The 25,738-nt window shown below is 41.2% G+C and overlaps 1 long non-coding RNA gene across 3 annotated transcripts in view; it reads right to left on the bottom strand.

The window, feature by feature from the left end:
- LOC144772429 (uncharacterized) overlaps positions 1 to 25,738 on the bottom strand; it is a 1,363,881-nt gene that overhangs the window by 755,056 nt on the left and 583,087 nt on the right. For all 3 annotated transcript variants that reach the window (XR_013599737.1, XR_013599738.1, XR_013599740.1), the window contains exon 4: positions 14,145 to 14,361. This is a non-coding gene — a long non-coding RNA (uncharacterized LOC144772429). The remainder of the gene's footprint in view (positions 1 to 14,144; positions 14,362 to 25,738) is intronic.

Below are 25,738 nucleotides of genomic sequence, written 5' to 3'. Positions count from 1 at the left end.
TGATAATAACCTCTAACGTGTCTGTGGGTCAAGATGAGATAGGAGACTATATAAAAGAGATATATATACTTAGTTTTGTCACAGTGATACAAACACTAATATAGGGAGTATTTTACTTTTATTCCTTATCATTTTAAATTATTATACATACCGTGTGCACCAAGGTACCATTTTTGTATTGAAGTACATTCTTTATTAGGCCTGATTTTTTTCATTGTACAGTATAGTGCCACTGGCACCTACAAGAGCTGACACAACCATTTCAAGGCAAGGGAGCCCAAGCATTTTTAATGAACGCAGCCAAGTTGAAAGTAATTTGGTGTGATAAATAAAAAAGAATTCTCACCAGAGATTAAGGCAAAAGAATTCCGGCAAACTCTTAATTGAGGAATTATAAACCTAGCTATGGTAAATGCAGGTGGTGGTATAACACTGGCTATTTCACATGTATAGTGGTGGGGGGGCCTCTTTGGGTATTATGAAGGGAGGATTGGATTTACAAATGTGTCCAAGGTGGGGCACTCAGGGGGACAACATTCCACCACAGGACCTGGTAGGTCAAATTACTTTTATGAGGTAGTTGGGGGAAGGGGGTCTGGGAAATAGGGGATGGGATGTGGGGAGAGAGGGTGTGGAAGTATACATTTTTTTATTGTGTGTGCTAAATGTCACAGCAGTCAATTTTTGAGCCTATTGGCCTTCAGGAATTATATCGTCGTGAATATCAAGTCAATCAGCAGCAGTAGGAGAGGATGGTTATTTTACTTTGAAAGTAATGGCAGAATGTAAAATTTGGGTCTGTTCTAATAACATCTGTGGTTTTAATGCTAAAAATAAAAGGGGCAGGGTAGGTAGGATTCTATGATTTATGAAGGTAGAACTGGTGTGTCTTCAAGAGACTAATATATCCTGGGATTAGCGGAGGTGATGGAAAGACTTGAGTTATACCATACTGGCCTGTACTCGCCAAGGGACAACATCAAGAGGGGTGGCAATTTGAGCTAATAAGGTGATTTGTCCTGGTAAATAAGTTAAAGAAGATACATTTTGGGCAATGGGTGATTATGGAGTATAGGGCTGGAGCTGAGGGTTCACCAATGCACAATTTGTTCTGTATATGGCTCTAATATAGTTGAAGCCGAGGTGTTGGATTTTTTTAATACTGAATCCTTTGTGGGAATTTAAATATTCGTATAGATATTCAATATTATCTTGGGGGGAATCAACCCTATCTAGGAAAGAAACAGGACGTTTACAAGGCAATTCAATGTCTGGTGATGGACCATGGATTGGTAGATGTTTGGGCTAAGTACAAGGCACCTGACCCAGGCTTTACTTTCTACTCTGTCCCACATTATTAGTTGGTACGGCTTGATTATATTTTTATCTCAACTACTCTGGTGGGACAGATGGGGATTGGGATTAAGAGTCTCCCAAGGGTACATTCAGACCATAATACGCTAGTGCTAGAACTTTCAGTCATGGGGGTTGCTAGGGATCAATCATCTAGGACCTTTAAGAGAAAGCTTATACTTGATCAGTCTTATAAGAACCACATGTCTAAGTGGATCCCAGAATTTTTGGGGGTCAATAGGGGACAGCCTCGAGAGGTACAGTATGTGATGCCTTCAGGGCTAGGGTTAGAGGGGAAACCCCAAGCTTTTCTCTCCATCAGCAAAAGGCGAAGTAGGCCAAGATTTGTAGTTGGTATGAACAGCTGAGGGTTGGTGGAGTGGAAATTATGGGTAATATGCTCAGGGGGTTGGATATCCAGGAGAGACAAGAGGGAATAACAATCTTGAAATCTAAAACCAATCAGCACTTTGGCGTTGATGTTACAATAAAATTCACCGCCCTTATACGCAAAACACAGAGACATCCTCCTCTGATAGCGATACCAATCGATCAAGAAGACCAGGTCCTCAATTGACTCAAAGAACATTAGATTCACGACCAGGTGATAAAAATGCACAAACCTCAAGTACATCAACAAGTTCTTTGAATACGGATTTTTTAGAAGTGGTCGTAGAACCAGACGACCCAGGAGGAGCAAAACAAAAAGGTGCACCACAAACAAGGAGTACTACCCAGCCGAAGAAAGACAACAAGAAAAAACAAAATGCAACTTAGTCATAAACATCTCCAGTCATACAATGACGGAACATGAAACTAGATTACTTCAAAAAGGGACATCGTTTATACCTACTACGAAATCAGACCTATTGGAACTTGAGATAAGCACTTTCAAATTAACTAGAAAATTAAGACTACGACATTTTTTCACTAACATCTCACCCCCTCAGGGGGAAAAAGAACCAGACCCACTGATGGGCTTAAAAATGTCCAGTTCTTTCCAAGCGCCAGTAAGCCACAAAAGCATAGACCTTTTCGAACAGTTGGTCAGAAAAGACATACAATCCGTCAATTTCAAAAAAAATTCACACAAAAATATGACACAAAAGGACCGAGATAGATTGCAACAAATAGCCAACAACATAGACATTGTTTGTATCAAAGCGGACAATGGGGGGTGCCCTTGTTGTCATGAATTCCGACATGTATCGACAAAAACTCAGTGAACATTTATCTGATGAACACACCTACATGCGATTACCAGGGAACCCAACTACACAATATGCAACTACCTTGAAAGAAATAGTGGATACGGCGTTAAACCTTGGAACAATAAATCAAAGAACTAGGAATTTCTTAATTAGGACGAACCCAAGAAGTCCGACCATATATGCAGCTCCGAAGATACACAAAAACCTCATGGACCCACCGATTCGACCGATCGTATCCACCTGTGGCAGTATTCACCAACCGATAGGTCAATTTTTGGACCGCCATCTCCAACCAATGGTACAATCACTTACTAGTTACATCCGAGACACCACTGATACTGATTTTTTATGCAGACTGCAGGAAATCAAAATAGAAGACAATGAACAACTATGGTTAGGCACAGCAGATGTATCTTCGCTATACACCTCAATTCCACATAAGGAAGGTATAGAAGCCATTGAACAAGCCATCTTGAAATTGGAAGTGGAAGAATCGATGAAAGTGTTTCTGATGGAATTAACCATGTTTACGCTGTATCACAGTTACTTCAGACATGAGAATGACTGGTTTCTGCAACTCGTGGACACCAGCAAGGGAAATAGCGCAGCTCCAATATACGCTAATACCTTCATGGGGGAGTTTGAACAGACTCACATTTGGACTAACCCAACATGGAAAAATCACCTGAAAATGTATGTGCGGTACATTGATGATCTGTTCTTCCTTTTGAATTTAAATTCAGTCAACCAACGAATCCAATTCACCTGGACAATAGATTCTCAAAGCATCACATTTTTAGACACCCTCATCACTATAAAGGACAATCAAATCATTACTGACATTTTCCGAAAACCAACAGACCGCAATAACCTTTTGCACTATACTAGTTTTCACCAATTATCCTTAAAAAGACATTTGCCTAAATCACAGTTACTTCGAGTGAAACGGATCACATCTGACCCTGATGTAGCAAACACAAGAATGGAAGAAATGCTGGATCGATTCAGAGAAAGGAGGTATCCAGAACCGATATTGCACACAGCAAAAAATCAGGTACTAGATATCCAACGGATGAACTTGTTAAAACAATCCAAGACTAAGAACACAGAGGACCGGATGGTCGTTGTGTCAAAATACTCCAGTGTGAGCTCTATGTACAAAAACATCATTTTAAAACATTGGCCGATGTTACAAGTGGAACCTGATTTTCAAGATATGTTCAAATCCAGACCCTTGTTTGCATACACGAGAGGAAAGAACTTAGGAGAAATTTTAAAACATTCTAAATCCAATCATGTGATTCCGCGAGGGACAAAACCTTGCAATAACTGTAATAACTGTCACAACATCATTCCAGGAACAAAAGTTACCCATCCCATGAAAAGATACGACATACCATTAAGGGTCACAGCTACTTGTGACACCAACAATCTAATATACCTACTCAAATGCCCTTGTGGTATGGTCTATATTGGGAAGACTGAACGGAAACTTAAGACTCGTCTCAATGAGCACAAATCTAACATCAGGACTAAGAATTCAAAATCATCTGTAGCAAGCCACTTTATGGAAAAGAACCATAACATTTCTCAACTCAAGTTTATGGCATTGGAAATAATTGAGAAAACAGAAGGAAGAGACAATAACAGAACACTGTTACAGCGTGAACATTATTGGATTTACAGATTGAATTCCATCAAACCGAATGGACTCAATGAAAGAATTGAGTTTGCATGTTACTTATGAGTCAACTCACGATTGGTGAGAAATCTGTTCTGATTTTCCTTTAGGCCGACTAAGAAGAATATCACATGTAGCATTTTACATAAACTATTTTCTTTTTCTTTTTTCTTTTTAATATGATTACTCTTCATTTGCATGATTGATGCTATTCAATACTGTTATTATTTACATTTTCTCGGTACCCGTGTGGTATCATCTTTTGTGTTTACTTATGTATTGCAGTCCCATTTCTATCACTATGTTCACCAACCCACGTGACCACATCATTTCCTGGTTTCCCGTTTATAAAATCAGTGTAGTTCTCGAGGGTTTGACTTCCCGCGAGCAGGAGATTTCATACCAGGTTATCGAGCACTGAATGAACAAGTAAGCCATCCTAGAAGACCGTTTGATACGCTTGGTCGTACGAGCCTTTTTGTAACTTGTCATTTGTTTAGTCATTTGAGCGCATTTGTGCGTATGCTTCACCTTGATATCGTTTACCAGTGTAGAATCAGATTATCTCGTTCACTAATTCGTTTAACCGCACGCTTCTGCTTATTCCGCATTTCAACTTGTAATTATACGCCGGATACTCTGTTTGACCATGTGACCTCACGTTTTGTTTTAATTATTATTCACAGATCGATGACTCTATGGTACAATGTATAATGTCACAATGATGATACATTTATTGTGTTACACATATTTAATTTATGACAGTGCGTTACCCCCTTTTTTATGCTATTTTATATGCAGTCTTGTTTAAATGCTATCATTTGACATCTCACTTAGAACCTTATATGTCGTTTTTGTTTAGATGCTCCCCGACGAAGGGCAACGCCCGAAATGCATTGGAGCGGAGTCAATCATATATGAATTGAAATGGAATATATGTTTGTAACTGGAAACTTTATCGACTTTTTGCTTCATTCAAACAAAAGAAGAAAATAAATGCTTTGAAACTACTTATTTCGTTTTCTTGATTAATAGAGGAGGATTTCACCAAATACATTGGAGTGCCCTAAGGGATGTTATCAGTTATCAACTGACTACACTTTCAGGACAATAAAATTCACACCACAAAAGACAGAATCTAATGAGCTGGGTGTAAATACAGGTCGGCTGCTAGCCAAACGTATTTGGCAGAAGGAAGTGAAAAATCGAATTTTGCTGATTAAAGATCAGGCAGGTCAAGTATATGGGACTATATCGGATGTCCTCAGGGTTTTAAAGGATTTGTACAAGCAACTCTATTCTGAACAAACAACCTCCCTAGTTGATGAGGAAGAGAATTGTTTTTGTGGATTTTGTCATGGCTAAAGTTACAACCAAACAAAATACAAGGTCAGTAGCTCCAATAACTTTGGACGAGGTAGAAGCAGCGGTACATTCATTAGCGATGGACAAGGCCTCTGGGCCCAATGGCATCACATTGGAACTTTTTTGAAACGTTTTTCAGATGTTGCAATAGGATATGTTGCAAACCTTCCTACAGGCTCAAGAGGGGTGATTCCTATTTCCTGGCAACTTAATAAGATTGTTGTGTTTAAGAAGAAAGGAAAGTCAGAAATGTCATCTGGTTCATACAGACTAATCTCTCTTATCAATTGCAATGGCAAAATCTATTCTAAATAATTGCTAATCAATTGAGGAAAGTTATTGTCCCCCTAGGGTAAACTCACCAACATGGCTTTATGCAGTGGAGGAACACGATATATCATGTTCGTCAGATTATTGCGTTATTAGACTGGGCATGAGCTACAAGATCGTCGTTGGGGGTAGTTCCATTAGACGCCCAAAAAGCATTTCACCGTATTTTGTGGAAGTGTTTGTGGTCAGTTTTACAGTGGAATGGTTTTGGTAATAACTTTATCTGGGCAGTCAAGGCGCTGTATTATGCACCTAGGGCTGCTATCCAAATAATGGGACAAGACTCAAGGGCATTTGATATCACAAGGGGCACCAGACTAGGGTGCCCTTGCTTCCCGTTATTATTTACCTTATATACTGACCCTTTTCTAGAAAAACTGGAAAAGAGCGTCATTATTAAGCCAGTGGCACTTAACACTGTGGAGTATAGGGCTTTGGTATATTCAGACGATATAGCTGTGGTTACTAGAAATCTGGCCTATGCAATCCCTGAGATTGAGGCCCTAGCCAGGCAGTTTGAGGCTTAGAAAGAAGTCCTGTGCACACGTCTGTGTATGGTAGGTTTTAGTGTCATTAGCGATGGGCAAGGCCTCTGGGCCCAATGGCATCACATTGGAACTTTTTTGAAACGTTTTTCAGATGTTGCAATAGGATATGTTGCAAACCTTCCTACAGGCTCAAGAGGGGTGATTCCTACTTCCTGGCAACTTAATAAGATTGTTGTGTTTCAGAAGAAAGGAAAGTCAGAAATGTCATCTGGTTCATACAGACTAATCTCTCTTATCAATTGCAATGGCAAAATCTATTCTAAATAATTGCTAGTCAATTGAGGAAAGTTATTGTCCCCCTAGGGTAAACTCACCAACATGGCTTTATGCAGTGGAGGAACACGATATATCATGTTCGTCAGATTATTGCGTTATTAGACTGGGCATGAGCTACAAGATCGTCGTTGGGGGTAGTTCCATTAGACGCCCAAAAAGCATTTCACCGTATTTTGTGGAAGTGTTTGTGGTCAGTTTTACAGTTGAATGGTTTTGGTAATAACTTTATCCGGGCAGTCAAGGCGCTGTATTATGCACCTAGGGCTGCTATCCAAATAATGGGACAAGACTCAAGGGCATTTGATATCACAAGGGGCACCAGACTAGGGTGCCCTTGCTTCCCGTTATTATTTACCTTATATACTGACCCTTTTCTAGAAAAACTGGAAAAGAGCGTCATTATTAAGCCAGTGGCACTTAACACTGTGGAGTATAGGGCTTTGGTATATTCAGACGATATAGCTGTGGTTACTAGAAATCTGGCCTATGCAATCCCTGAAATTGAGGCCCTAGCCAGGCAGTTTGAGGCTTAGAAAGAAGTCCTGTGCACACGTCTGTGTATGGTAGGTTTTAGTGTCAAAACCAAATTTCCTTAAACAAAGTTCTTGAAGAAATAATGACGTATGATATCTCGGTTTTCAAGTAAAAAGATTTATAAATTAATCTCTCAGATTTACTCAGATCTCCATGACACCCAGGACGCACCCGTCCAGCGCTAACGTGACTTTATATCCGGAGTCATAAAAAGTGGTTGATTCCCCAACCCTGCCTATCACACTACTTAGTTTCATTACCCGTGTGGGACGTAACCGGGTCGGAATTCCCACCGGTTCGCCGCCTCCACAGACTCTTTATTCTAACCGACAGCCCTGAAGAGTCACAACCCATCACTGTTGTGACGAAACACGTGTTGGCTGGTTTATTTCTCTTTCTGTACTGATCGAGATTAACCTATAAATCTTTTTGCTTGAAAACCGAGATATCATCCGTCATAATAACGTAAATAATAATGGGAATCAAGGGCACCCTAGTCTGGTGCCCCTTGTGATATCAAATGCCCGTTTACAAGCAAAAAGATTTATAAGTAAATCTCGATCAGTACAGAAAGAGAAATATACCAGGTTAGAATAAAGAGTCTGTGGAGGCGGCGAACCAGTGGTAATTCCAACCCAGTTACTTCCTACACGGGTAATGAAACTAAGTAGTGTGATAGGCAGGGTTGGGGAATCAACCACTTTTCATGACTCCGGATATAAAGTCACGTTAGCGCTGGACAGGTGCGTCCTGGGTGTCCTGGAGATCTGAGTAAATCTGAGAGATTAATTTATAAATCTTTCTGCTTGAAAACCGAGATATCATCCGTCATTATTTCTTCAAGAACTTTGTTTAAGGAAATTTGATTTTGACACTAAAACCTACCATACACAGACATGTGCACAGGACTTCTTTCTTAGTGTATGTGTGGGTCTTGACCCATACTCTGGCAGGGGTTGTTTTGGTTGGGTTTGTTCTCCCCTGACCTGCTTGCACCGTACATTCACTGACTACAATATGGAATTTCGAACGCACATGCTAGAGCGCCATCACTTCCTGCAATTAGTCTAAACCCGTCACCGATACGCAATCCAGTTTGAGGCTTTGATCAGGATATAATTTGAATGAAAATTACACGCACATTTTTTGCACAGTAAGACTGCAATGTAGAGACTGACAGGCAGCCTTTAAATTTGTCTATCTCTGGGTAAAAATCACAGTTGCCCTAGGTGGGATTGTTGGTCTGATCATGGCTCCAATATTAGATAATACTAGAAAGGGAACTGGAAAGAATGGATCACTTGCACCTGGCAGGAGTAATGTGCTGAAAATGATCATTTTAACTAAAGCATTGTATGCTTTTAGAACAATAAATTTAGAAATTAGCTTATTTTGGATATCAAGTTTGGAAAGGATTTGTTTTAGATTTTTATGGGGCTATCATAAACCTAGGCGGGCAGGTAAATGGATTATCCTGCCAAGACAGTGCGGTGAGTGGGCAATTCCCAGCTTCGTATGCTACAACACATGGGTATCCTGATCTCAGATAGCCCTGGGAAGATGAATGAAGCAGAAAAGCAAACTATTTATGAGTTTGTGTTGGGAAGTGAGTTTAGAGGCTGTCTGGTTAAGATTCTAGAGCCTAGTTACAATAAGAGGACAACATTCTAAATACTTAAAGCAGCATATAGTGGTTGGATACAGGTGAGACGTAAACTCAGAATTCCCAAACTAAATATCTATACACCAATGATGGCAGCTGTAACTCATCCTCCGATATTTCATGATCAAGTAACATTCAGGTGAGGTCAGACGGGGTTAAAATCCCTGGCAGATATGTATGGAGACGGGCAGCTTTCCTCCTTTTCAGAATCACAGGAGTCATATGGATTAGGAAGAGGCAAAGTTTTAAAATATTTACAGCTATGGTGCTTCTTTGCCAGAAATATGAGAGATACAGATTCAACTATGAAATTACCCCTAGTCAAAGCAATGAAAAATAAGATATGGATAGGTGAGATTTATGAGGTACTGATAAAAGGACTTCCCGATTATGTTGGGGAACAAAACCTGAAATGGGAAACTAGATTAGGAATAGGTTGAATTTATATTGAGGAGTCACTGGAATTGGCAAATAAGGTTTTGCTAACAGGCAGCTTGCAGAGCCAACCTTTTCTAGTGAGGCAGCAGGTTCAGGGATAAATGTAGCAGATGTGGCCTGCGTAAGTTTTTATCTTGCCCCAGTTTTGATATTTTTCTCCAGGACATTAGTAGATTTGTGGGGAGGACTATAGGTGCCCCAGTCTCAATTACTTCCACGCTAATGATTCCGCGGTTGCTCCATAGCACCAAACTGAATGATACAGGGGAGTCATATTTTCTATTTTTAGCTATGGCAATAGCTCGGTTATGTATTACTTCGCAATGATTAAGACCTGACCCCCCAACATTTGCAGGCTAGAGCGCAAAGATGTTGGACATTCATAATATGGAAACCCCTCTGTATAACCTGAAAGGCAGAAGGAAAAGAAATACGGGACGTCGGATATGGACCCCAATGACTACCTGGATGATGGATCAGTAGGTAGTTTCTCAGTTGAGGATTTCCCTGGGGTGGACAAGAGATACCCTCAGGGAATTCTTACCCTTTCTCTGTACTTTACATGATTAGATCTATGTTGTATATAAGGAAAGTATTTAAATTGGTTGTGGGATACTCCTGCTTATTTTAAGGATGTAGGATGAATATTGTTCTTATGAATTTTGAATTGTGTGCCTTTAAGGAATTATCATTTCACATCTGCACTTTATGAGATAAGATTTACTTTGCACTTTTTGAATATTTATATATTTGCTGCTGAATACTTATGTGTATTTAGGCTACATGATGAAATGTGCTCTGATGAATTATTGAGAATATATCGTATTGACTGTTGTGGACGTTTATAATGTGATTTAAAATAAAACATAAATAAAACAAGGGAAGTGGGTTAAAGGTTTTGGATGGCGTCTACTGAATGAAGTAACTTCTACAAATATAGGGATCTGTGACACTTTTAGAATAATGAATATTTAACATCAGGGTTAAGGACATTCCTTACCTTCCTGTAAGGGCAAATTAATCTACTAAAAACTATAAAACTCTACAGAAGGAAAAAAGGTTATTTTTTATCGCAAGAAAAATATGCATAAAATGTGTGGTTTAAGAAAATAAAAAGATACGAAAGTACAAGATGAACAGGTGTTTTGAAGGTATTATTAGTGTAAATGCACAACAGCTGATTGGCAGAATAAATCTTTCTTCTTCCTCAGATGGATAACATGGCTAATTTCAGTAGATTAAATTAAAAGCACAAGAAGCAGATATTTTTAAAACTAGTGATTTGTTGATACAATTCAAAGCCATGTTTTGTTTTACCTTTTATATATTGGGACAGTTTACCAATTTAATATTATAGTAGTTTTGAATTTCTCCTGACTTTACAGAGTAAGCCTACAGTACTTCTGGTTTACTCCTGGAATTCAGTAGCACGCCATGAGTACTCCTAGAGTAAATCACACCTACTCAAAGAAAAATATTTGGGGCTTAGGCCCTATCAAACTCAAAAAATTGTTATTAATTAATGACCAGTAGATGTATGTCAATAGGGTGCAGACACTATTACAAATTACAGTGTTCTGTGTGAAAAGTATGAGGTACTGATATGGAAAAATGTTAATTAAAAGGGTCATAATATGCTTTAATTTGTCTACATCGATTATTTTCGAGTTTCACCCAAACACCCTTCTACCATTTCAGAGGCTTTAATCCAGCTAGCTGTTCTATACTATTGCACTGTAACTCCAAATGCAGGAGAATAATAGGAGTGGCAGAAAACCTAAGGATAACTGAACGGAAGTAATCGTTCTCATATGAGACATGGGAAGATACGTGTACAAAACTGCAAGGTTCAGCACCAGATTATCCCTTTTCATAGCCTTTACCCTGTTCTGGTGCCATGTTTTTTTTTAAATATAATGTTTTTTGAGTTTGTTCAATTGTTATTACATATAGAATTCACAGCTAAGCGGAAACAAAAGAGAATACATACAAACTGTATTTCTATGCATGGGCAAATATACATATCATTTTACGTTGCAGCAGTGTATCAAGTTTAATTAATTAGAATTACCATTGTGAGTAAACAGGCTCCTATTACAAAACAAATTTTTACGCATTTAGTTATAAACTACTCCAACTAAAGCCAAAATTACCCCTCTGCCCCAGTTCACTGGCTTCCTATGTATATGTGATTGTAACCGAGGGTGATAGTCTCTCGCTTAATAGAGTGTTAGTAATAGTATACATGTACGTGCTCTTAGGAGATAAGACAATGCAAATAATATGGTATTAGACGGATTCGGTTGAGTTAACTAATATGGGTGCAGGATGTTTAGTGTCACCCTGAGATGTTGGAATAGCCAATGGATCTATATTTTTCAAAGCTTCCATCATCCGATCCCATTCCATGGAGATGGATATTTTACGTAGCCCACAACATTTTTCTTGTCTAATAATCGCACTTTCTGGGGTACCCCATCAAGTGTTCTGGTGTTATGTTATGCAGATTTGTAGAGTATACTATCGCTTGGAAGGGTATCCTGGCGCTCAGCAATTGTGAGTCTATCCCATCCTCAAAAAGTAGGGACTTCAGCTTCTTGCAGAATTCAACAATTGAGGAGGAGGTTCTTGTGTGCAATGGCAGGTTGTTCCATGCGTTTGGAGTGACATAGGAGACTGCTTGATCGCCGGGTCTGGTTTTTCATAAGCATGGGATGTGTGCAAGTAAGAGTCTGGATGAGCTGAAGAGTCTGGAAGGTTTTTGAAAGCAGATTTGATTGTGAAGGTATGCTAGGAGAGTGTAATGTAGTGCCTTGAAAGTGTGGGTGACGAGCTTGAATTGTGCTTGTTTGTGAATAGAGAGCCAGTGGAGCTCCTTCAGGGGTGGTGTGATGTGAGTGTGGTGTGGGCGGTTGAGAGTGTTTCTGGAAGCCAAGTTCTGAATGATCTGCAGCCTTCTGGTGAGTTTTTGTTGATCCCGGCAAACAGGGTATTTCCATACTCTAGCTTGCTGGGGACACAGGGGTGTGTGGCAGTTTTCCTGGGTGCTGATTGGGATCCATTTGAAAATATTCCTCAACATTTTCAGGGTATGGAAACATGAAGCGGTGACGGCCTTGAATTAGGCTGTCACATCAAGTTTGCCGTGCATGGCGATCCCAAGTTTCATGCCATGAATGTTGGGGGATGGAAGTCAATCTTAGCTCTGTTGGTCACCAGGATTCTCACAGTGAAGTGCTCTTTAAAAAGATCACGATTTTGGTCTCGTCGGTGTTCAGCTTCAGATAGTTGGTCTTAATCCGGTGGGCGATTTCAGTCATGCAGGAATTGAACTTGATCTGGGTACTGGGCGCCTTTTCCATGAGGGAGAGATTGAGTTGCATGTCATTGGCATAGGAAAGGGCACTGATGCAAGAGTGGATGATGCTGGCTAGAAGGATCATGAATGCATTTAAAAGGGTCAGGCTCAGGAAAGATCATGCGGAACACCGCGGATGGGGTCACGGTCACCCCATCCGAGGTATTTGGGGCAAAGCTGACTGACAGATTACTTCAGGAAGGAGCAGGTTTAGCCCTCGGATTCTGATGTTGTGTAGGAGTTCGGCGAGTATGGGGTGGGAGACCGTGTCAAACGCTGTGGCCAGGTCCAGGAGGATAAGGGCTACTGTGTCTCCTCCATCTAGAGTCATGCAGATGTAATCGGTGGTGGAGATGAGGGCAGTTTCCGTGCTGTGGTTGGGTGTGAAACCAGTTGTATCAAGGAGTTGGGGGTCATTAAGGTAGTCACTGAGGTGTCTGTTGATGAATTCCCCTAAGACTTTGGCCAGGAATGGTAGCAGGGAGATTGATCTGTAGTTGGTGGGCATTGATAGGTCAGCGGAGGGTTTCAATGGGAGGACAATTTCCAAGCATCTGGGAAGGTCATTGATGAGGTGGAGGCACTCAGAATGGTCGTGAGCATGGCGCTGATCAGTTGCAATCCTCTGGAGAAGGCATGGTGGTTTCAGGGGTCCGATAGGTCCCCAGAATGGATGCGCCCTGTGAAATTCAACAGTCATTTTCTGAATACAATTTTCAAACTTGTAATTGAATTTGCCATGGGCTGCTTTGAGATAACTAAGGAAAGTTTAACTTTATCTAGGCGCTTGCACACTAAGAAATGGAGAAGGATCTAGTACTTTAATATTAAAGTGTTCAACAATTTGATCTCATGACCATAAATCACAATTGTATTTAAAAAAAGAATTCCTGTACCTCAGTTTCATGACCTTTCTCATACAAGCATTATTGGGTATGTCTTACTTAGGACAATATTTCTCACACTTACCTAATAATCATAACAACATCATCTAAGTTCATTATATGGGTAATAGAAGACAATTTATTAAACGGCCACCAGCATTAAGGAAGCATTAGTGAATACATTGAGCACATCTGGTACCAGTAAGCAGGTCAGGCGATCCCTTTTTTAGTCATGTGGATTATAGATAATGTTATATTTATTGACCACACACATACAGTGAGGTCGGACGGCCGGGGGCCATCCGAAGCGCACAATGGGTTAAAGTAACTTATTTCTAAATAGACATAAACAAATGAAAACATTCAGAACAATGATAAACTTGTTTATATATCACGTATACTGCTCCTCTGCTGTTTCTAAAAGTTGTTAGGGGTTCCTTCTCCTGAGATGACTTTTCCCACATCATCAATCAATCAGTGATTTGTAGAGTGCGACTACTCACCCGTAAGGGTCTCAAGGTGCTGTGGGGGGCTGCTGTCTAGTCGAAGAGTGATGTCTTGAGGTCCTTCCTGAATTTAGGCAGAGATGGTGTTTGCCTGAGATGCAGAGGAAGGGAGTTCCAGGTCCTTGCAGCGAGGTAGGAGAAGGATCTTCCTCCAGCGGTGTTCCTGTGGATCCTTGTGTTGGTAGCCAGGGCCAGATGGGGGGAGCTGAGATGCCTGTAAGGGGTGTGGAAGAAGAGGCAGTGGTTGAGGTATGCGAGTCTGGCATCATTTCTTCAATAGCTGAACCTGACAGGATGTTTGTTTCATTCAGCAACTGAGAGGTTAAACTGGATTGGTGTGTGGGAAAGTGACCATTGCAAATCACCAGTGCTAATTCTTTCCACTTTTCTCTGTCTCTATTTCGACTCCACCTCTGACTACATTTACCTATGACAATTATGTCTGTTGTGTGATTCGAATGCCCAAGATATGACAGTGATGCCTATCATATGATGGCCACATGTGGATATGATGACAATTACTGCCAATGCTTGGAATTCCCTGGAATATCGTGGTATCTCTGGCATATGATGGCAATATTTGGTATGCAACGCTATTCTCTAGCACTATGACAAGAACTTTGCAACAAGCTCTCTGTACTCTTTTGCAAAAAAAATCATCTGCATACACAGCAAATTCAACCCTTGACCAGACCCCGTCTTTGTTGTAACTCAACTTCCCATCACAGCCCATGAACGATTCCTGACCTTATTGCCTGCCATCACCACAGTAGAAATAATTGCTACAGTGGGAAATAACTTTAAAAATCTAATATGACGTGAAAACCATGTTAGAAGTGCACCTTTAAATGCGTTTAAACTACTGCAGACATTTTTTCACATAGAAAATGACATGTAGGAAAATGTGCTTCCTTTATAACGTGAAAGAATCCTTTTCAAATGCATTATTAATGTGACAAAAGAATTCATAAATAGGGATCCCAGTTGTATGGTATTTTTTTTTTACATTTCCAGCTGTATTTATCCATATTTATTTTTTGCTAATTTTATCTGTATGTGTCCATTTTTATTTTGGGTGTTATGGAAAAATTAAGCTGAAATTGTTATTTTTCTTTATTTAACCGGTAAATAGGCACTCATGTTTGAATGCCTACTAGGTTTCAATGCTGTAGACACCCACAGATGATACATCAATGCACTTATAAGAAAATGTGCAATTTTGAGTATCAACCTTGTGCATATCTACTGCTGTAAAAGCCTCTTTACTAAAAAGTCCTTTCTTTTTTAGCCCCCTTACCTACCAATCCACACAGCTATTGGCCTGGCAGTCAGGGCAGACAGTATTTAGAATTACTCAGAAAGCAAGCCAATTTCCGTTTATATCCACATTTAAAAATAAATACAGACAAGAAATAAATGTTTTCTGTCTGTATTTATCTGTAAAAATCTGGAAAACAGGTGCCTTATTCATAAATAAATGACACTCAGGGAAAATGTGCTTGTTTAGATGCATATGAAATTCTGTAAAGAGATGTTGTTTTGTACTAGGCTATCATTTTTAAATGTGCCTCTTTAGTTAGGCCCAAAAGCCTTTTCTTTCAACTCTTGCTCATAGTTAATTGATGTTTATTTAGAACATTTTGCCTTGCACCAGAATCTTGCTTAAGAATGTGCTGACTTCAAGCTTATGTTTCCTTAGCCTCATAATGCCACTTTAGCTAATTTAAACTAAGCAAAGAACCTTACTATGACTGTTAGAATAAATAATGATTTAGATATATGTTATGTAAGCCTCACCAGTCATTAATGCTAGCTTTGTCTCAGCATGTCTAACTTGTTTCTCTATTTACAATGACCATAGAACGCATCTTTTGGCTTGGGTAAGAAGGATCTCATGATAACTTTCTCCATGTTACAAATATATGCAACATTGCTTTACTACATATCGGCATGGGTGTGTACAGTGAGAATCAGGAGAAGAAGCATGGATAGTAAACAACACCATCGGATGAGCGGTTTCCACTGGATGAGAACAATTAACAATTACTAAGTTTCGGTGTATTGTGTGATTTTATAATATTGAATGTTCCTAGCTGGTGAGGATAGATTCGATTCATTCTTCCTCTGAGACTCGCTTGGAGGAGACCCCTTATGACTCTGCTGGGAGCTGCTTCCTATTCTCGCTCTTTGTTATCAACAACTATTGCTAATGGTGACTTTATTCTTTACCTTTTCAAAACCCTTTTCTGATCAATTCTGCTGCAACTATCATACCCTTCGTTTCTTTGACGTTTGCTACAGGGACTGTAGGGAACTCAGCTGAGTTTTCAGAACCACCCTTCATGGGAAGTTTTATTTTGCTCTTTTCCGAAAAGGAACACTTCTTGGGTTCTGTCTCAAGATAGATTAGGCACTTAGGTAGTTTAGTGACATTTTCCTTAATAGAACACTTTGTATTTATTTATGCCTCTTTTTTTTGATATTGCTGTAAACTGAAATAATCTGAATAAAGATAACAAAAACCATACTAATCCTTTAAAACAAATAAAGGTTTTGAAAACTCTATCAGCCTATCATCATTGACTGAACATTAAGAATCTAACAGTTAATGATATATTCATCACTTGTATTCTCATTCCAGCTCCATTCAAAAACTGTGGCAAAGGTCCATTGACCTGAAAGGAAACCATCAGGATTTCCAAAGGACAAAATCTGTAAGTTATGATGCAAAGTCTTAATATCTCTTTGGAAACCTTCCTAGGATTCTGCGCAGTTTCTGGTAGTACAGTTATGGTTCACACAGCGAATAGAGAATTAAAAAAAATACCCCAGATATATTAAAATAATCACTGATTCCAGTTTCCAGTGTCCATATCCAGGCAGCATGTGGAAGCAGAATTCGAAGGCATTGCAGTATTGGCGGTTACGGTATTGAATGTGTGAGTATTAATAGAGTAAAAACGTTGTGATAGAGAGTATTGTGGTTGTGAGTGTCTTCTTTTCAAGTGTATGCGTGTGAGATAGAGACATCGAGTTTTTGAAAAGGAGGAGTTGAGTTTCAGTCTTGTTGAAGTCGAAAGATCCCAGAATAATAACAAATATTTAAACGTATTTGCATGTTAATGAGATGTGGAGTGTGATGAACCATCACTTCCATCAGTAATAAGAGGAACAAGCTGGTGTATTTGAATAACTTCTGTTAATGTTAGTGGAAACTTATTGCGCAAACTGGAGAAGCTGCATTGATTTGTGTGAATTTTCGATAGTTAAGTAGTCACTTGTAAGTGTAGAATATTCTTGAGTGGTTGTAATACTTAATTTCCTTTTGGAAAGAGCAAACAAGAAGTTGTTTTAAGAAGATATTTGAAGGTTGAGTGTGAATGTGAAGAAAATTGCAAAGGAGGGTGAGCTGCTACGAGGAGTGAGGTATAAGTTATAGTGTTTCACGTTGGGATAGGTTGGTCATTGTACTTTCACGCCGCCATTGGCTAGTGGATTTTTTATGTCGCACTGTGATTGGACGTATTTATGGTTGGAGTGCTGTATTTTGATTTGGTAAAGAATTACATGAAATTAGAAGCTGTCATTTAATTGGCGAACAATATTTTTACACATACGACATTTAGTCTTGCGTAAAAAATTTGAAAGCTCAATTGTCATCATGAAAGCTTTATAGGATCTTAAGACATTTGTCAGGGAAGATGTCCCTATTCCCAAACACAAAGGTGAGGAGGCACCTTAACAGGGTACTCCAACATACATTATGACTACCAAACATGGATTAAATTCATGTTTGTGGCTTCGACAATGGAGTAGGATTACAGAAAATGAAGTTTTACGAGATATGGGACATGCGATACCTGAATCCTAGATCATTTGAAAAGAAAATTCTACGAGATGAAGCCACCACCTCAACCCATGCAATATGAGACTTTTAATGCTTGGGAAAAGGTTGTGAGGGAAAAAGAAAAAGCATAAAATCAAAGAAGGACAGGAAGAGCATTGCAGAATTATGCCAATGCCCAATGGGATGAGAAACCACGTAGATGGAGGAAAGGCATTATTGAAGGAACCAGATTATATCAGTTTGTCACATCAGACGGTACGAAAAAGAGTAAGGATACCTCTAAGCAAGATGGAATTGAGACAGATACTGATCAGGAGATGAGGTATTAGGAGAGATGTTGGCTTCCCAACCACAATCACCTATAAAACATTCTGACCCAGAAAAGTCAAGTTTTAGTTAGGACTGTTCAGACCATAACTACAGCTCAAGTGGATTCAGATCCACTCCCAATGGAACAACTCTTGCAGGTTTTACAAATGGCTCCACCGGTTGTGAGACGACCACCAGCTGTGGTCCCCATCGATAATGTTCCAGTAGCACCTTAAATGATTGCTAGTGCACCACCTCAAATTGAGAGAAGGCCAGAAACCTTATTGACACCAGTTGTTTGAAATATTCTCACAACTCAGAATACACAGTTAGTTCTGTGGAGACCCCCACAAAATTTGCCGGCCCTAGTAGATCGAGGTGGGACCCTAGTCTTTACGACTTCCTTACCTTCAAATGACTTCATTGGGGACGCGATACTGGACCTGGGCTGGCTGGCTAATCTCTCATAAATCTTTGGTTGGGGTGCTGAAGGCTGCCGGACCTTTGAGGCTACATATTCCACCCGGTTTCTTTGCCGCATTACTGCCGTGGGTATTGCCTGACACAGACAACAGGGACTTCAGTTCCCAGCTTCCCTTGGGCCGCGCATACCGCCACCGTCATCGGAGAGCGCCCGGAGGCGCTTAAAACATCGCGGCGCCTCCCGCGGCGCGGGACGCGATACTGGACCTGGGCTGGCTGGCTAATCTCTCATAAATCTTTGGTTGGGGTGCTGAATGCTGCCGGACCTTTGAGGCTGCATATTCCAACCGGTTTCTTTGCCGCATTACTGCAGTGGGTATTGCCTGACACAGACAACAGGGACTTCAGTTCCCAGCATCCCTTGGGCCGCGCATACCGCCACCGTCATCGGAGAGCGCCCGGAGGCGCTTAAAACATTGCAGCACCTCCCGCGGGACGTGATACTGGACCTGGGCTGGCTGGCTAATCTCTCATAAATCTTTGGTTGGGGTGCTGAATGCTGCCGGACCTTTGAGGCTGCATATTCCAACCGGTTTCTTTGCCGCATTACTGCCGTGGGTATTGCCTGACACAGACAACAGGGACTTCAGTTCCCAGCATCCCTTGGGCCGCGCATACCGCCACCGTCATCCGAGAGCGCCTGGAGGTGCTTAAAACATCGCGGCGCCTACCGCGGCGCGGGCGTGCCCGTCAGAGCCCGAAGGAGGCCGGGCTGGGCCACACCATTGACTTTTTTCATCTACCCCGAACTGTAAGTTGTGGACTGGTGTACTTGGGGCTTGTAGGTGAACGGGGAGTTTGCTTGGATTGGGCTGAGGCATATAGGTTATTACTATGAGTAAAAGGAAGGTGGGAGACAGGGTGGTGGGCACCTTAGACGCTTTTCTTAACAGGGCTGAGTCTGTCCTAATAGATGAGATACAGGCCACAGAGTGTAGGCTCTTCTTGAACCCTTACCCTTGTGGGGTGGCTCTTTGCCTAGAGCCCAGTTACCCCTGGTACAGACGACTGATATCTAGGTACTTCCAGTGATACAACCCCCCCGCAACTTAACAAGTGTGATGCCCACGCCTACACCCCCGAGTCCCTTGTTAATTCAGGATAGTTCAAATATCCCCGCTATGGTAACAACTAGGGGAAGGAAAGCTCCGGGGGGGACAGGAGCTGAACCACGTACAAAAGAAAGAAAAGGCCTGGGCACATCCAAACAAACCACTCTGCCTGCCATTACGGAATCTAGTGGGGTTTATGTGTTTGGAAACCCAGGGGAAAATTCCTCGGGTCCTAACTCTGCAGGGCAACCAAAAATTATGTTCAACCAAGATGAATTAAGCTCCTTATTGGAGAAACAGTTGGCTGTTCTTATTGACCCTATACTTAAGCGTCTTGACTCAGTGAATGCTAGGCTAAACAAGATTGAACAATGCTTAGCCTGTAGTGCCCAAAGGGATAGGGAGCAACCTTCCACGCATGCAATTGTTGAGATACAACATAGTTCATGTGGGGTAGTACATGATACACAGGGGGTAGGCTTCCAAAAGGCTCAAAGTAGTGCTGAGTGGCCCTTCCCATATAAGTGCTTATAAGGGTAATGTACCTTCTTCGACACAGCAATGTGGGGCAACGGTTATTGACAATAGACGACAAGCTGAGCGAGGCCCAGAAGGGTAATTGGCCATGTAACCAAGCTTCCATCTCCTGTCAGAAGCCACACCCTACACGGTAATTTTAGCGAATGTACCTCCACTCCCGCCAGGTATACACGAGCATTGGTCAACACTTAAAAATAAGGCCCTACATTTTCTAAGTAAGAAGACTGGGATTCGCCATGAACTTTTTGACAAATTTAAAATGGTCCGTCGTGTTAATAGGGTAGGCCACTCGCACAAATCGCTGGTTGGTGACTGCGTGGATTTAAGCCTTAGGTCCCCCCTCTTAGTTCGTCACATTCTTGAGTTGGCTGGGCAGTTTCCACCTGCTGCAGAGGAAATTAGATTACTCCCACTTGGGTTTTTCTATAATCGCTGGACATACCTAATAATAGGGTTGCACGGGCCCATCAAGGGTCCTTTAACAGGCTAGACTTCCCTATTCAGACTAGCAACCGTTTTGAATTGCTGTCAACTCTTGAAGATATAGACTGACTGGGAGGGAGTGTAACTGATAAGCTGACAATAGATAGAAAGGTCAACATGATGGTACTAGAGAATCCTTTAAGCAATACCATTAGTCGACAGGGAAGCTGGTGTCTCTCCTCCCGGAAAACATTGACAAGTGGGTTAGGGAGTTCCAGCACAGGAAGTGTACGGTGGGTTGATCCTACTAAACTTGATACTCAATCTCATATAATTACATGTACTTCAGACAACCCGTTAATTATGGAACCTAACACAAATGAGATACTGACCTCCACTGGGAATACTGGCCCCGTCCTCTCGAATCAGGTCTTGATACTATCTTCCTGGAATATTGCAGGCCTTGAAGCAAAAACTGTGTCACGGGAATGGTGCAAGTTCATAGCGGGCACGGACGTTTGGGTATTTCAGGAGACATGGTCTGTAGAAGGAGTCTTTCGTGTAGGCTATTTAAACTTCTCTAAAGGAGCTATAAGGGGCGAAAGAGGAAGACCCGTAGGAGGTTTGACTTTTTGGGTTCGTCAATCTGAGGGTGTAAGGATTGATGAGGTTTATATTGATAGCCCAGATATCTTGGCCCTAAGGGTTAGTTCAACAAAAGGCCTTGACATAATCATTTACAATGTGTATTCGTGGGGACAACCTGGTGGCAGGAGTTCGAGTGTCATCGCAACCCTAGGAAATCACCTGATCCAGGACGTTAACACTAGTAGATTGATCATTGCTGGTGATTTCAATACCACCTTCGAACCCCTGGGCCCTGAAGACGGAAGGCTTAGCGAAGATGTAGATGCAATATGGGGGATTCCCCCTCTGGACCTCATTCCCATAAGGAAATGGTCTGAGGCTGCCCTCCAATTAAAGGGGCTGTGCTTGGAACGGAGCCTGAGGGGGGTTAATGGCAGGACAAAGTCCGATAGACATGGTGCCGTGACCTTTGACAATGGTAGGTCAGTAAGCCACTTTGATTATATTTTGGTCAGTGTGGACCTTTAGCCACTAGTCCTAGGTATGGCAGTACAGAGTAGACCAGAAAGTGACCACAATCCTTTGGTTTGTAAATTAGATGATAAAAGCTTTTCCGGTTCTCCCGCGTTGGAAGATGCTGGCTGCCCTAATATTCTGACTACTTCTAATAATTTAAGAAGGGTTCGGTGGCTGCGGATAGCTGCTAATGATAGTGATGTTATACAGATTAGGGCCATATTCTCAAAGTCCTTGGACAAACTTGTGGCCTGTGAGTCCCAGGAAGTGCTTAATGCTACCATACTGGGAGTCCATACTGATTTATTTAGTGGGCTGAAAGGGTTCTTCGTCAAAAATAATCTGCGTAAAAAAAAACAATCCGCCGAAACCTAGTTCATGGTACAATAATATGTGCAGAACTGCCCATAAAGGTTTGGTTGAAGCCATAAAATCAAGGTCTCAAGACACAATCAAGCAGTGTAGATCCAACTATATATTCAATGTTAAGACAAGCCAAGAGAGAATGGGATGAGGACAGTTGGAAGGATTTGCTAAATGCTTGCCAGGGGAGGAACATGGTTACATTCTGGGAACTATTTAAGTGGGGGAACAGCCCGCAGGCTAAAACCCCGGGAAATCATGTTGAGCTTCAGCATTGGGTTTCCTTTTTTGAGGCACAGTTTAGGGCACCGCATTGTATCACAGAAGTTGCCCTGTCTATCCAAGTTGACAGTCTACTGGTGTTTATAAATGGAGAGGTGGAATCTGCCCTGAAAATAATTCCGAGTGGAAAGGCGCCAGGCCCTGACTGTATTCCTGCAGACTTATTCAAGCAGGATTTAGAGTTATGGGTTCCATACATCAAGCTTTTAGCTAATGCCGTTGCCCAAGGTGCCCCGATTCCTCCACCCTGGTCCGGAGCAGAGATCATACCAATATTTAAGAAGGGAGATCGCTCTGCTCCAGCCAATTATAGGCCCATTAGCTTAATTGACACCGTGCAAAAGATCGTTGCACGATTGATCTTGGGTAGGATACAGGGATGGTTGATGGACAAGGATATTTTGTCACCCTTACAGGCAGGATTTAGGTCCCACACAGGCACCCTCGATCAAGCCTTTAGATTTGTTTTGATCTTCTGGAAGGAGGTCTCTCTAGGCGGGGGTTTGATCTTTGCAGCATTTGTGGACTTAAAATCTGCATTTGATCTTGTCCCAAGGGTAAGGCTGTGGGAGATTTTAATTAAAATTGGGATGCCTAAAGAGTTGGTTGCCACATTAGTTAAATTGCATGAACATACAAATGCACAGGTATGATGGGGCAAACCAGGCGAGGTCACGGAAAAATTAGAGGTGAACAAAGGCGTTCGACTGGGGTGTGTGCTGGCACCTACCCTGTTTTCTATATTTAATAATGGGGCGGTCCAGTACTTTACCAACTACCAACGGATGCACCAATATTGGCCGGCATGAAGGTGCCCCTCCTAATGTTTGCAGACGACACCTTGATAATATCAAAAACAAGACAGGGATTACAACTGGCCCTGTCACGGTTTGAGGTGTTCTGCCGTGAACATGAGTTGGTCATCAATGTAGGGAAAACCAAGTTCATGGTGCTCCACGGGTCTAAGCCAGTAAAAGCAAGTGTCCTTATGGATGGTGAACCCCTGGAGCAGACCAATGTTTTCACCTACCTGGGTGTTACCTTTGATGATAAACTGAGCTGGAAGCCTCAAATAGATATCTCAGCATTAAAACATGCTCAGTTAGCTGGTGCCTTGCTCAAGGAACATAGCCTGTCCCGCTCTAGGCCTATTGCTCCGATTGTTAATATTTACACGTCTAAAATTTGCCCAGCAATTCTTTATGGAGCCGAACTCTGGGGTTTCACTAACTTATCCCCCCTCTCCACAGCCCAGAATAATTTCATGAGATCTATAGTGGGTCTGCCCCAATCTTCTCCTAGAATCCCACTGCTCTACGATCTTGGTTGTCATGCACTGGAAGATGTTGCCCGTTACAGACCAGTGGCATTCTGAAGACATCTCTGGACAACTCCAGAGCTCCATTTATATGCCAGGGCCATGTTGGAAGTCAGGGGGCTAAGCCGCTCCCATAGGATCCCATGGTTTTGTGGTGTCAAATCCCTGCTAATTGACATGGGGATGAGGAATCTCTGGGATCATCCAGAGACTGCAGAATTTCCATCTAAAAAGTTGTTTAAAGCAGCATATTGGGAGTTGATCAAAGTGAAGCGATTCTCCAGCCATGTTATTCCGTCACTGTCAAGAGATTACCTTGATATTAGGAATGAACCACATTTGGAGGTCTATTGGGATCTAGTAACGAAACGTCTAGATCGTAAATTATACCATCAGTTCAGGGTTGGTACCTTGCCGTTGCGCTGGCTTACAAGCAAGTGGGATACTGCCACTAGTAATAAGTGCCAGTACTGTAAAGATCAGATAGAAGATATAGACCACTTCTTATTTGTTTGCCCTGTTTACCATAAGCCGAGAAGTACCTGGTTGAAACCTGTATGTAAGCTTATGGGTACTAGTTCAGCTATGGTGGCAAAGAGATTGTTGAAATCTGATCCCACTCATTACGTAGTCATAGGAGTTGCTAAGTTTCTGAGCTGGGCATGGGTCTTGCGTGCAAAAACGGGAGGGTAAGGTAACCATGTAAAGGTCCATGACTCCACTACATTGTATTTTATAATGTGTTTTTTTTTTAAATAGTTTCTATAGCTATGATATTAATGTATGTTCTAAGTCTTTTTGCTGGGTTAAAACATTTAATACATTTTTAATTGATTTTAATAATGTTCAATGTTACTGTATATTTATGTATTTATTAATATGATGGTGTAGTAATTGTGATGGTGTAGTAATTGTTAATTTATATTTTTACAACTTTGGATTACAATTATTGGATGGCATATGTAATAATGTATATTTTGATAACTATTGTCTTTTAATGATAAAGAATCGCAATAAAGACTTATGAAATGAAATGACTTCATTGGGAATGGAGATTGGTATTTACCAGCATGGATTGAAGAGATTACTAGAGAGAAAACAAAGCAGTCACGAGCCCCCAAAAGAATTAGAGACAAGAAAAGACAGATCATTGGATTGCCCTAAATTAAAAGTAGAATTAGAAGAACTAATCGAGAGTTTCCTGGAGTGGGATAACTTGGCTCAATACCCAAGAAACTATTTAACCTACAGTGTAAGGAGATTACTCAGAGAGCTGCTATGATACATGGCAAATTGGCAGCAATAGCAAAAATGTATTATGTGGATCTTTTTAATAACATAAATCTGCATTGTAGTTACAGGGTTGAATTGAATGATCAGGCAATAGAAAACATGAGGATTGCAGGAATGTGTTTGCATATTACTGAACTGGTCAAATGTATAGGCAGATGGAAGGATGTGGCGAAGTTGGAACATAGTTGGGCTAAGAAACACAAAAAGATTAAGAGGGAAGCAGGGGGCTAACAGGATTAATTGGAAGAGGCAGAAGTGCATCCATTGAGAGAAGTATTTGGAGGTGCCTGTGAGAAGTTAGCCTGGCATATGTTGTCCACTACTCTAGTGGGCACCTTGCACCGGTCTAAACAACCCTTATGGTGATGGTTGTAAAGTCAACCTTATAGACCAGCTATCCTAGTGGTAGCATGAACAAGCAGTCTTAGGCTAAAACTTCAGAGAGCATGTGAAGCCAGCTGTTTTACCTTATATAATCCCTTGAATACCAAATGAAAGGACACCACACAAGGTATATATGAAATATATATGTATTTATTACTAACACAACCCCTCTGCACTCTTTATGAGGTCAGAG

The sequence above is a fragment of the Lissotriton helveticus genome, chromosome 8 (assembly GCF_964261635.1).
Source record: "Lissotriton helveticus chromosome 8, aLisHel1.1, whole genome shotgun sequence".
Classification (NCBI taxonomy): Eukaryota; Metazoa; Chordata; class Amphibia; order Caudata; family Salamandridae; genus Lissotriton; species Lissotriton helveticus.
The sequence above is the reverse complement of the archived record's forward strand: the minus strand, read 5'-3'. Positions and strand labels throughout refer to the sequence as shown.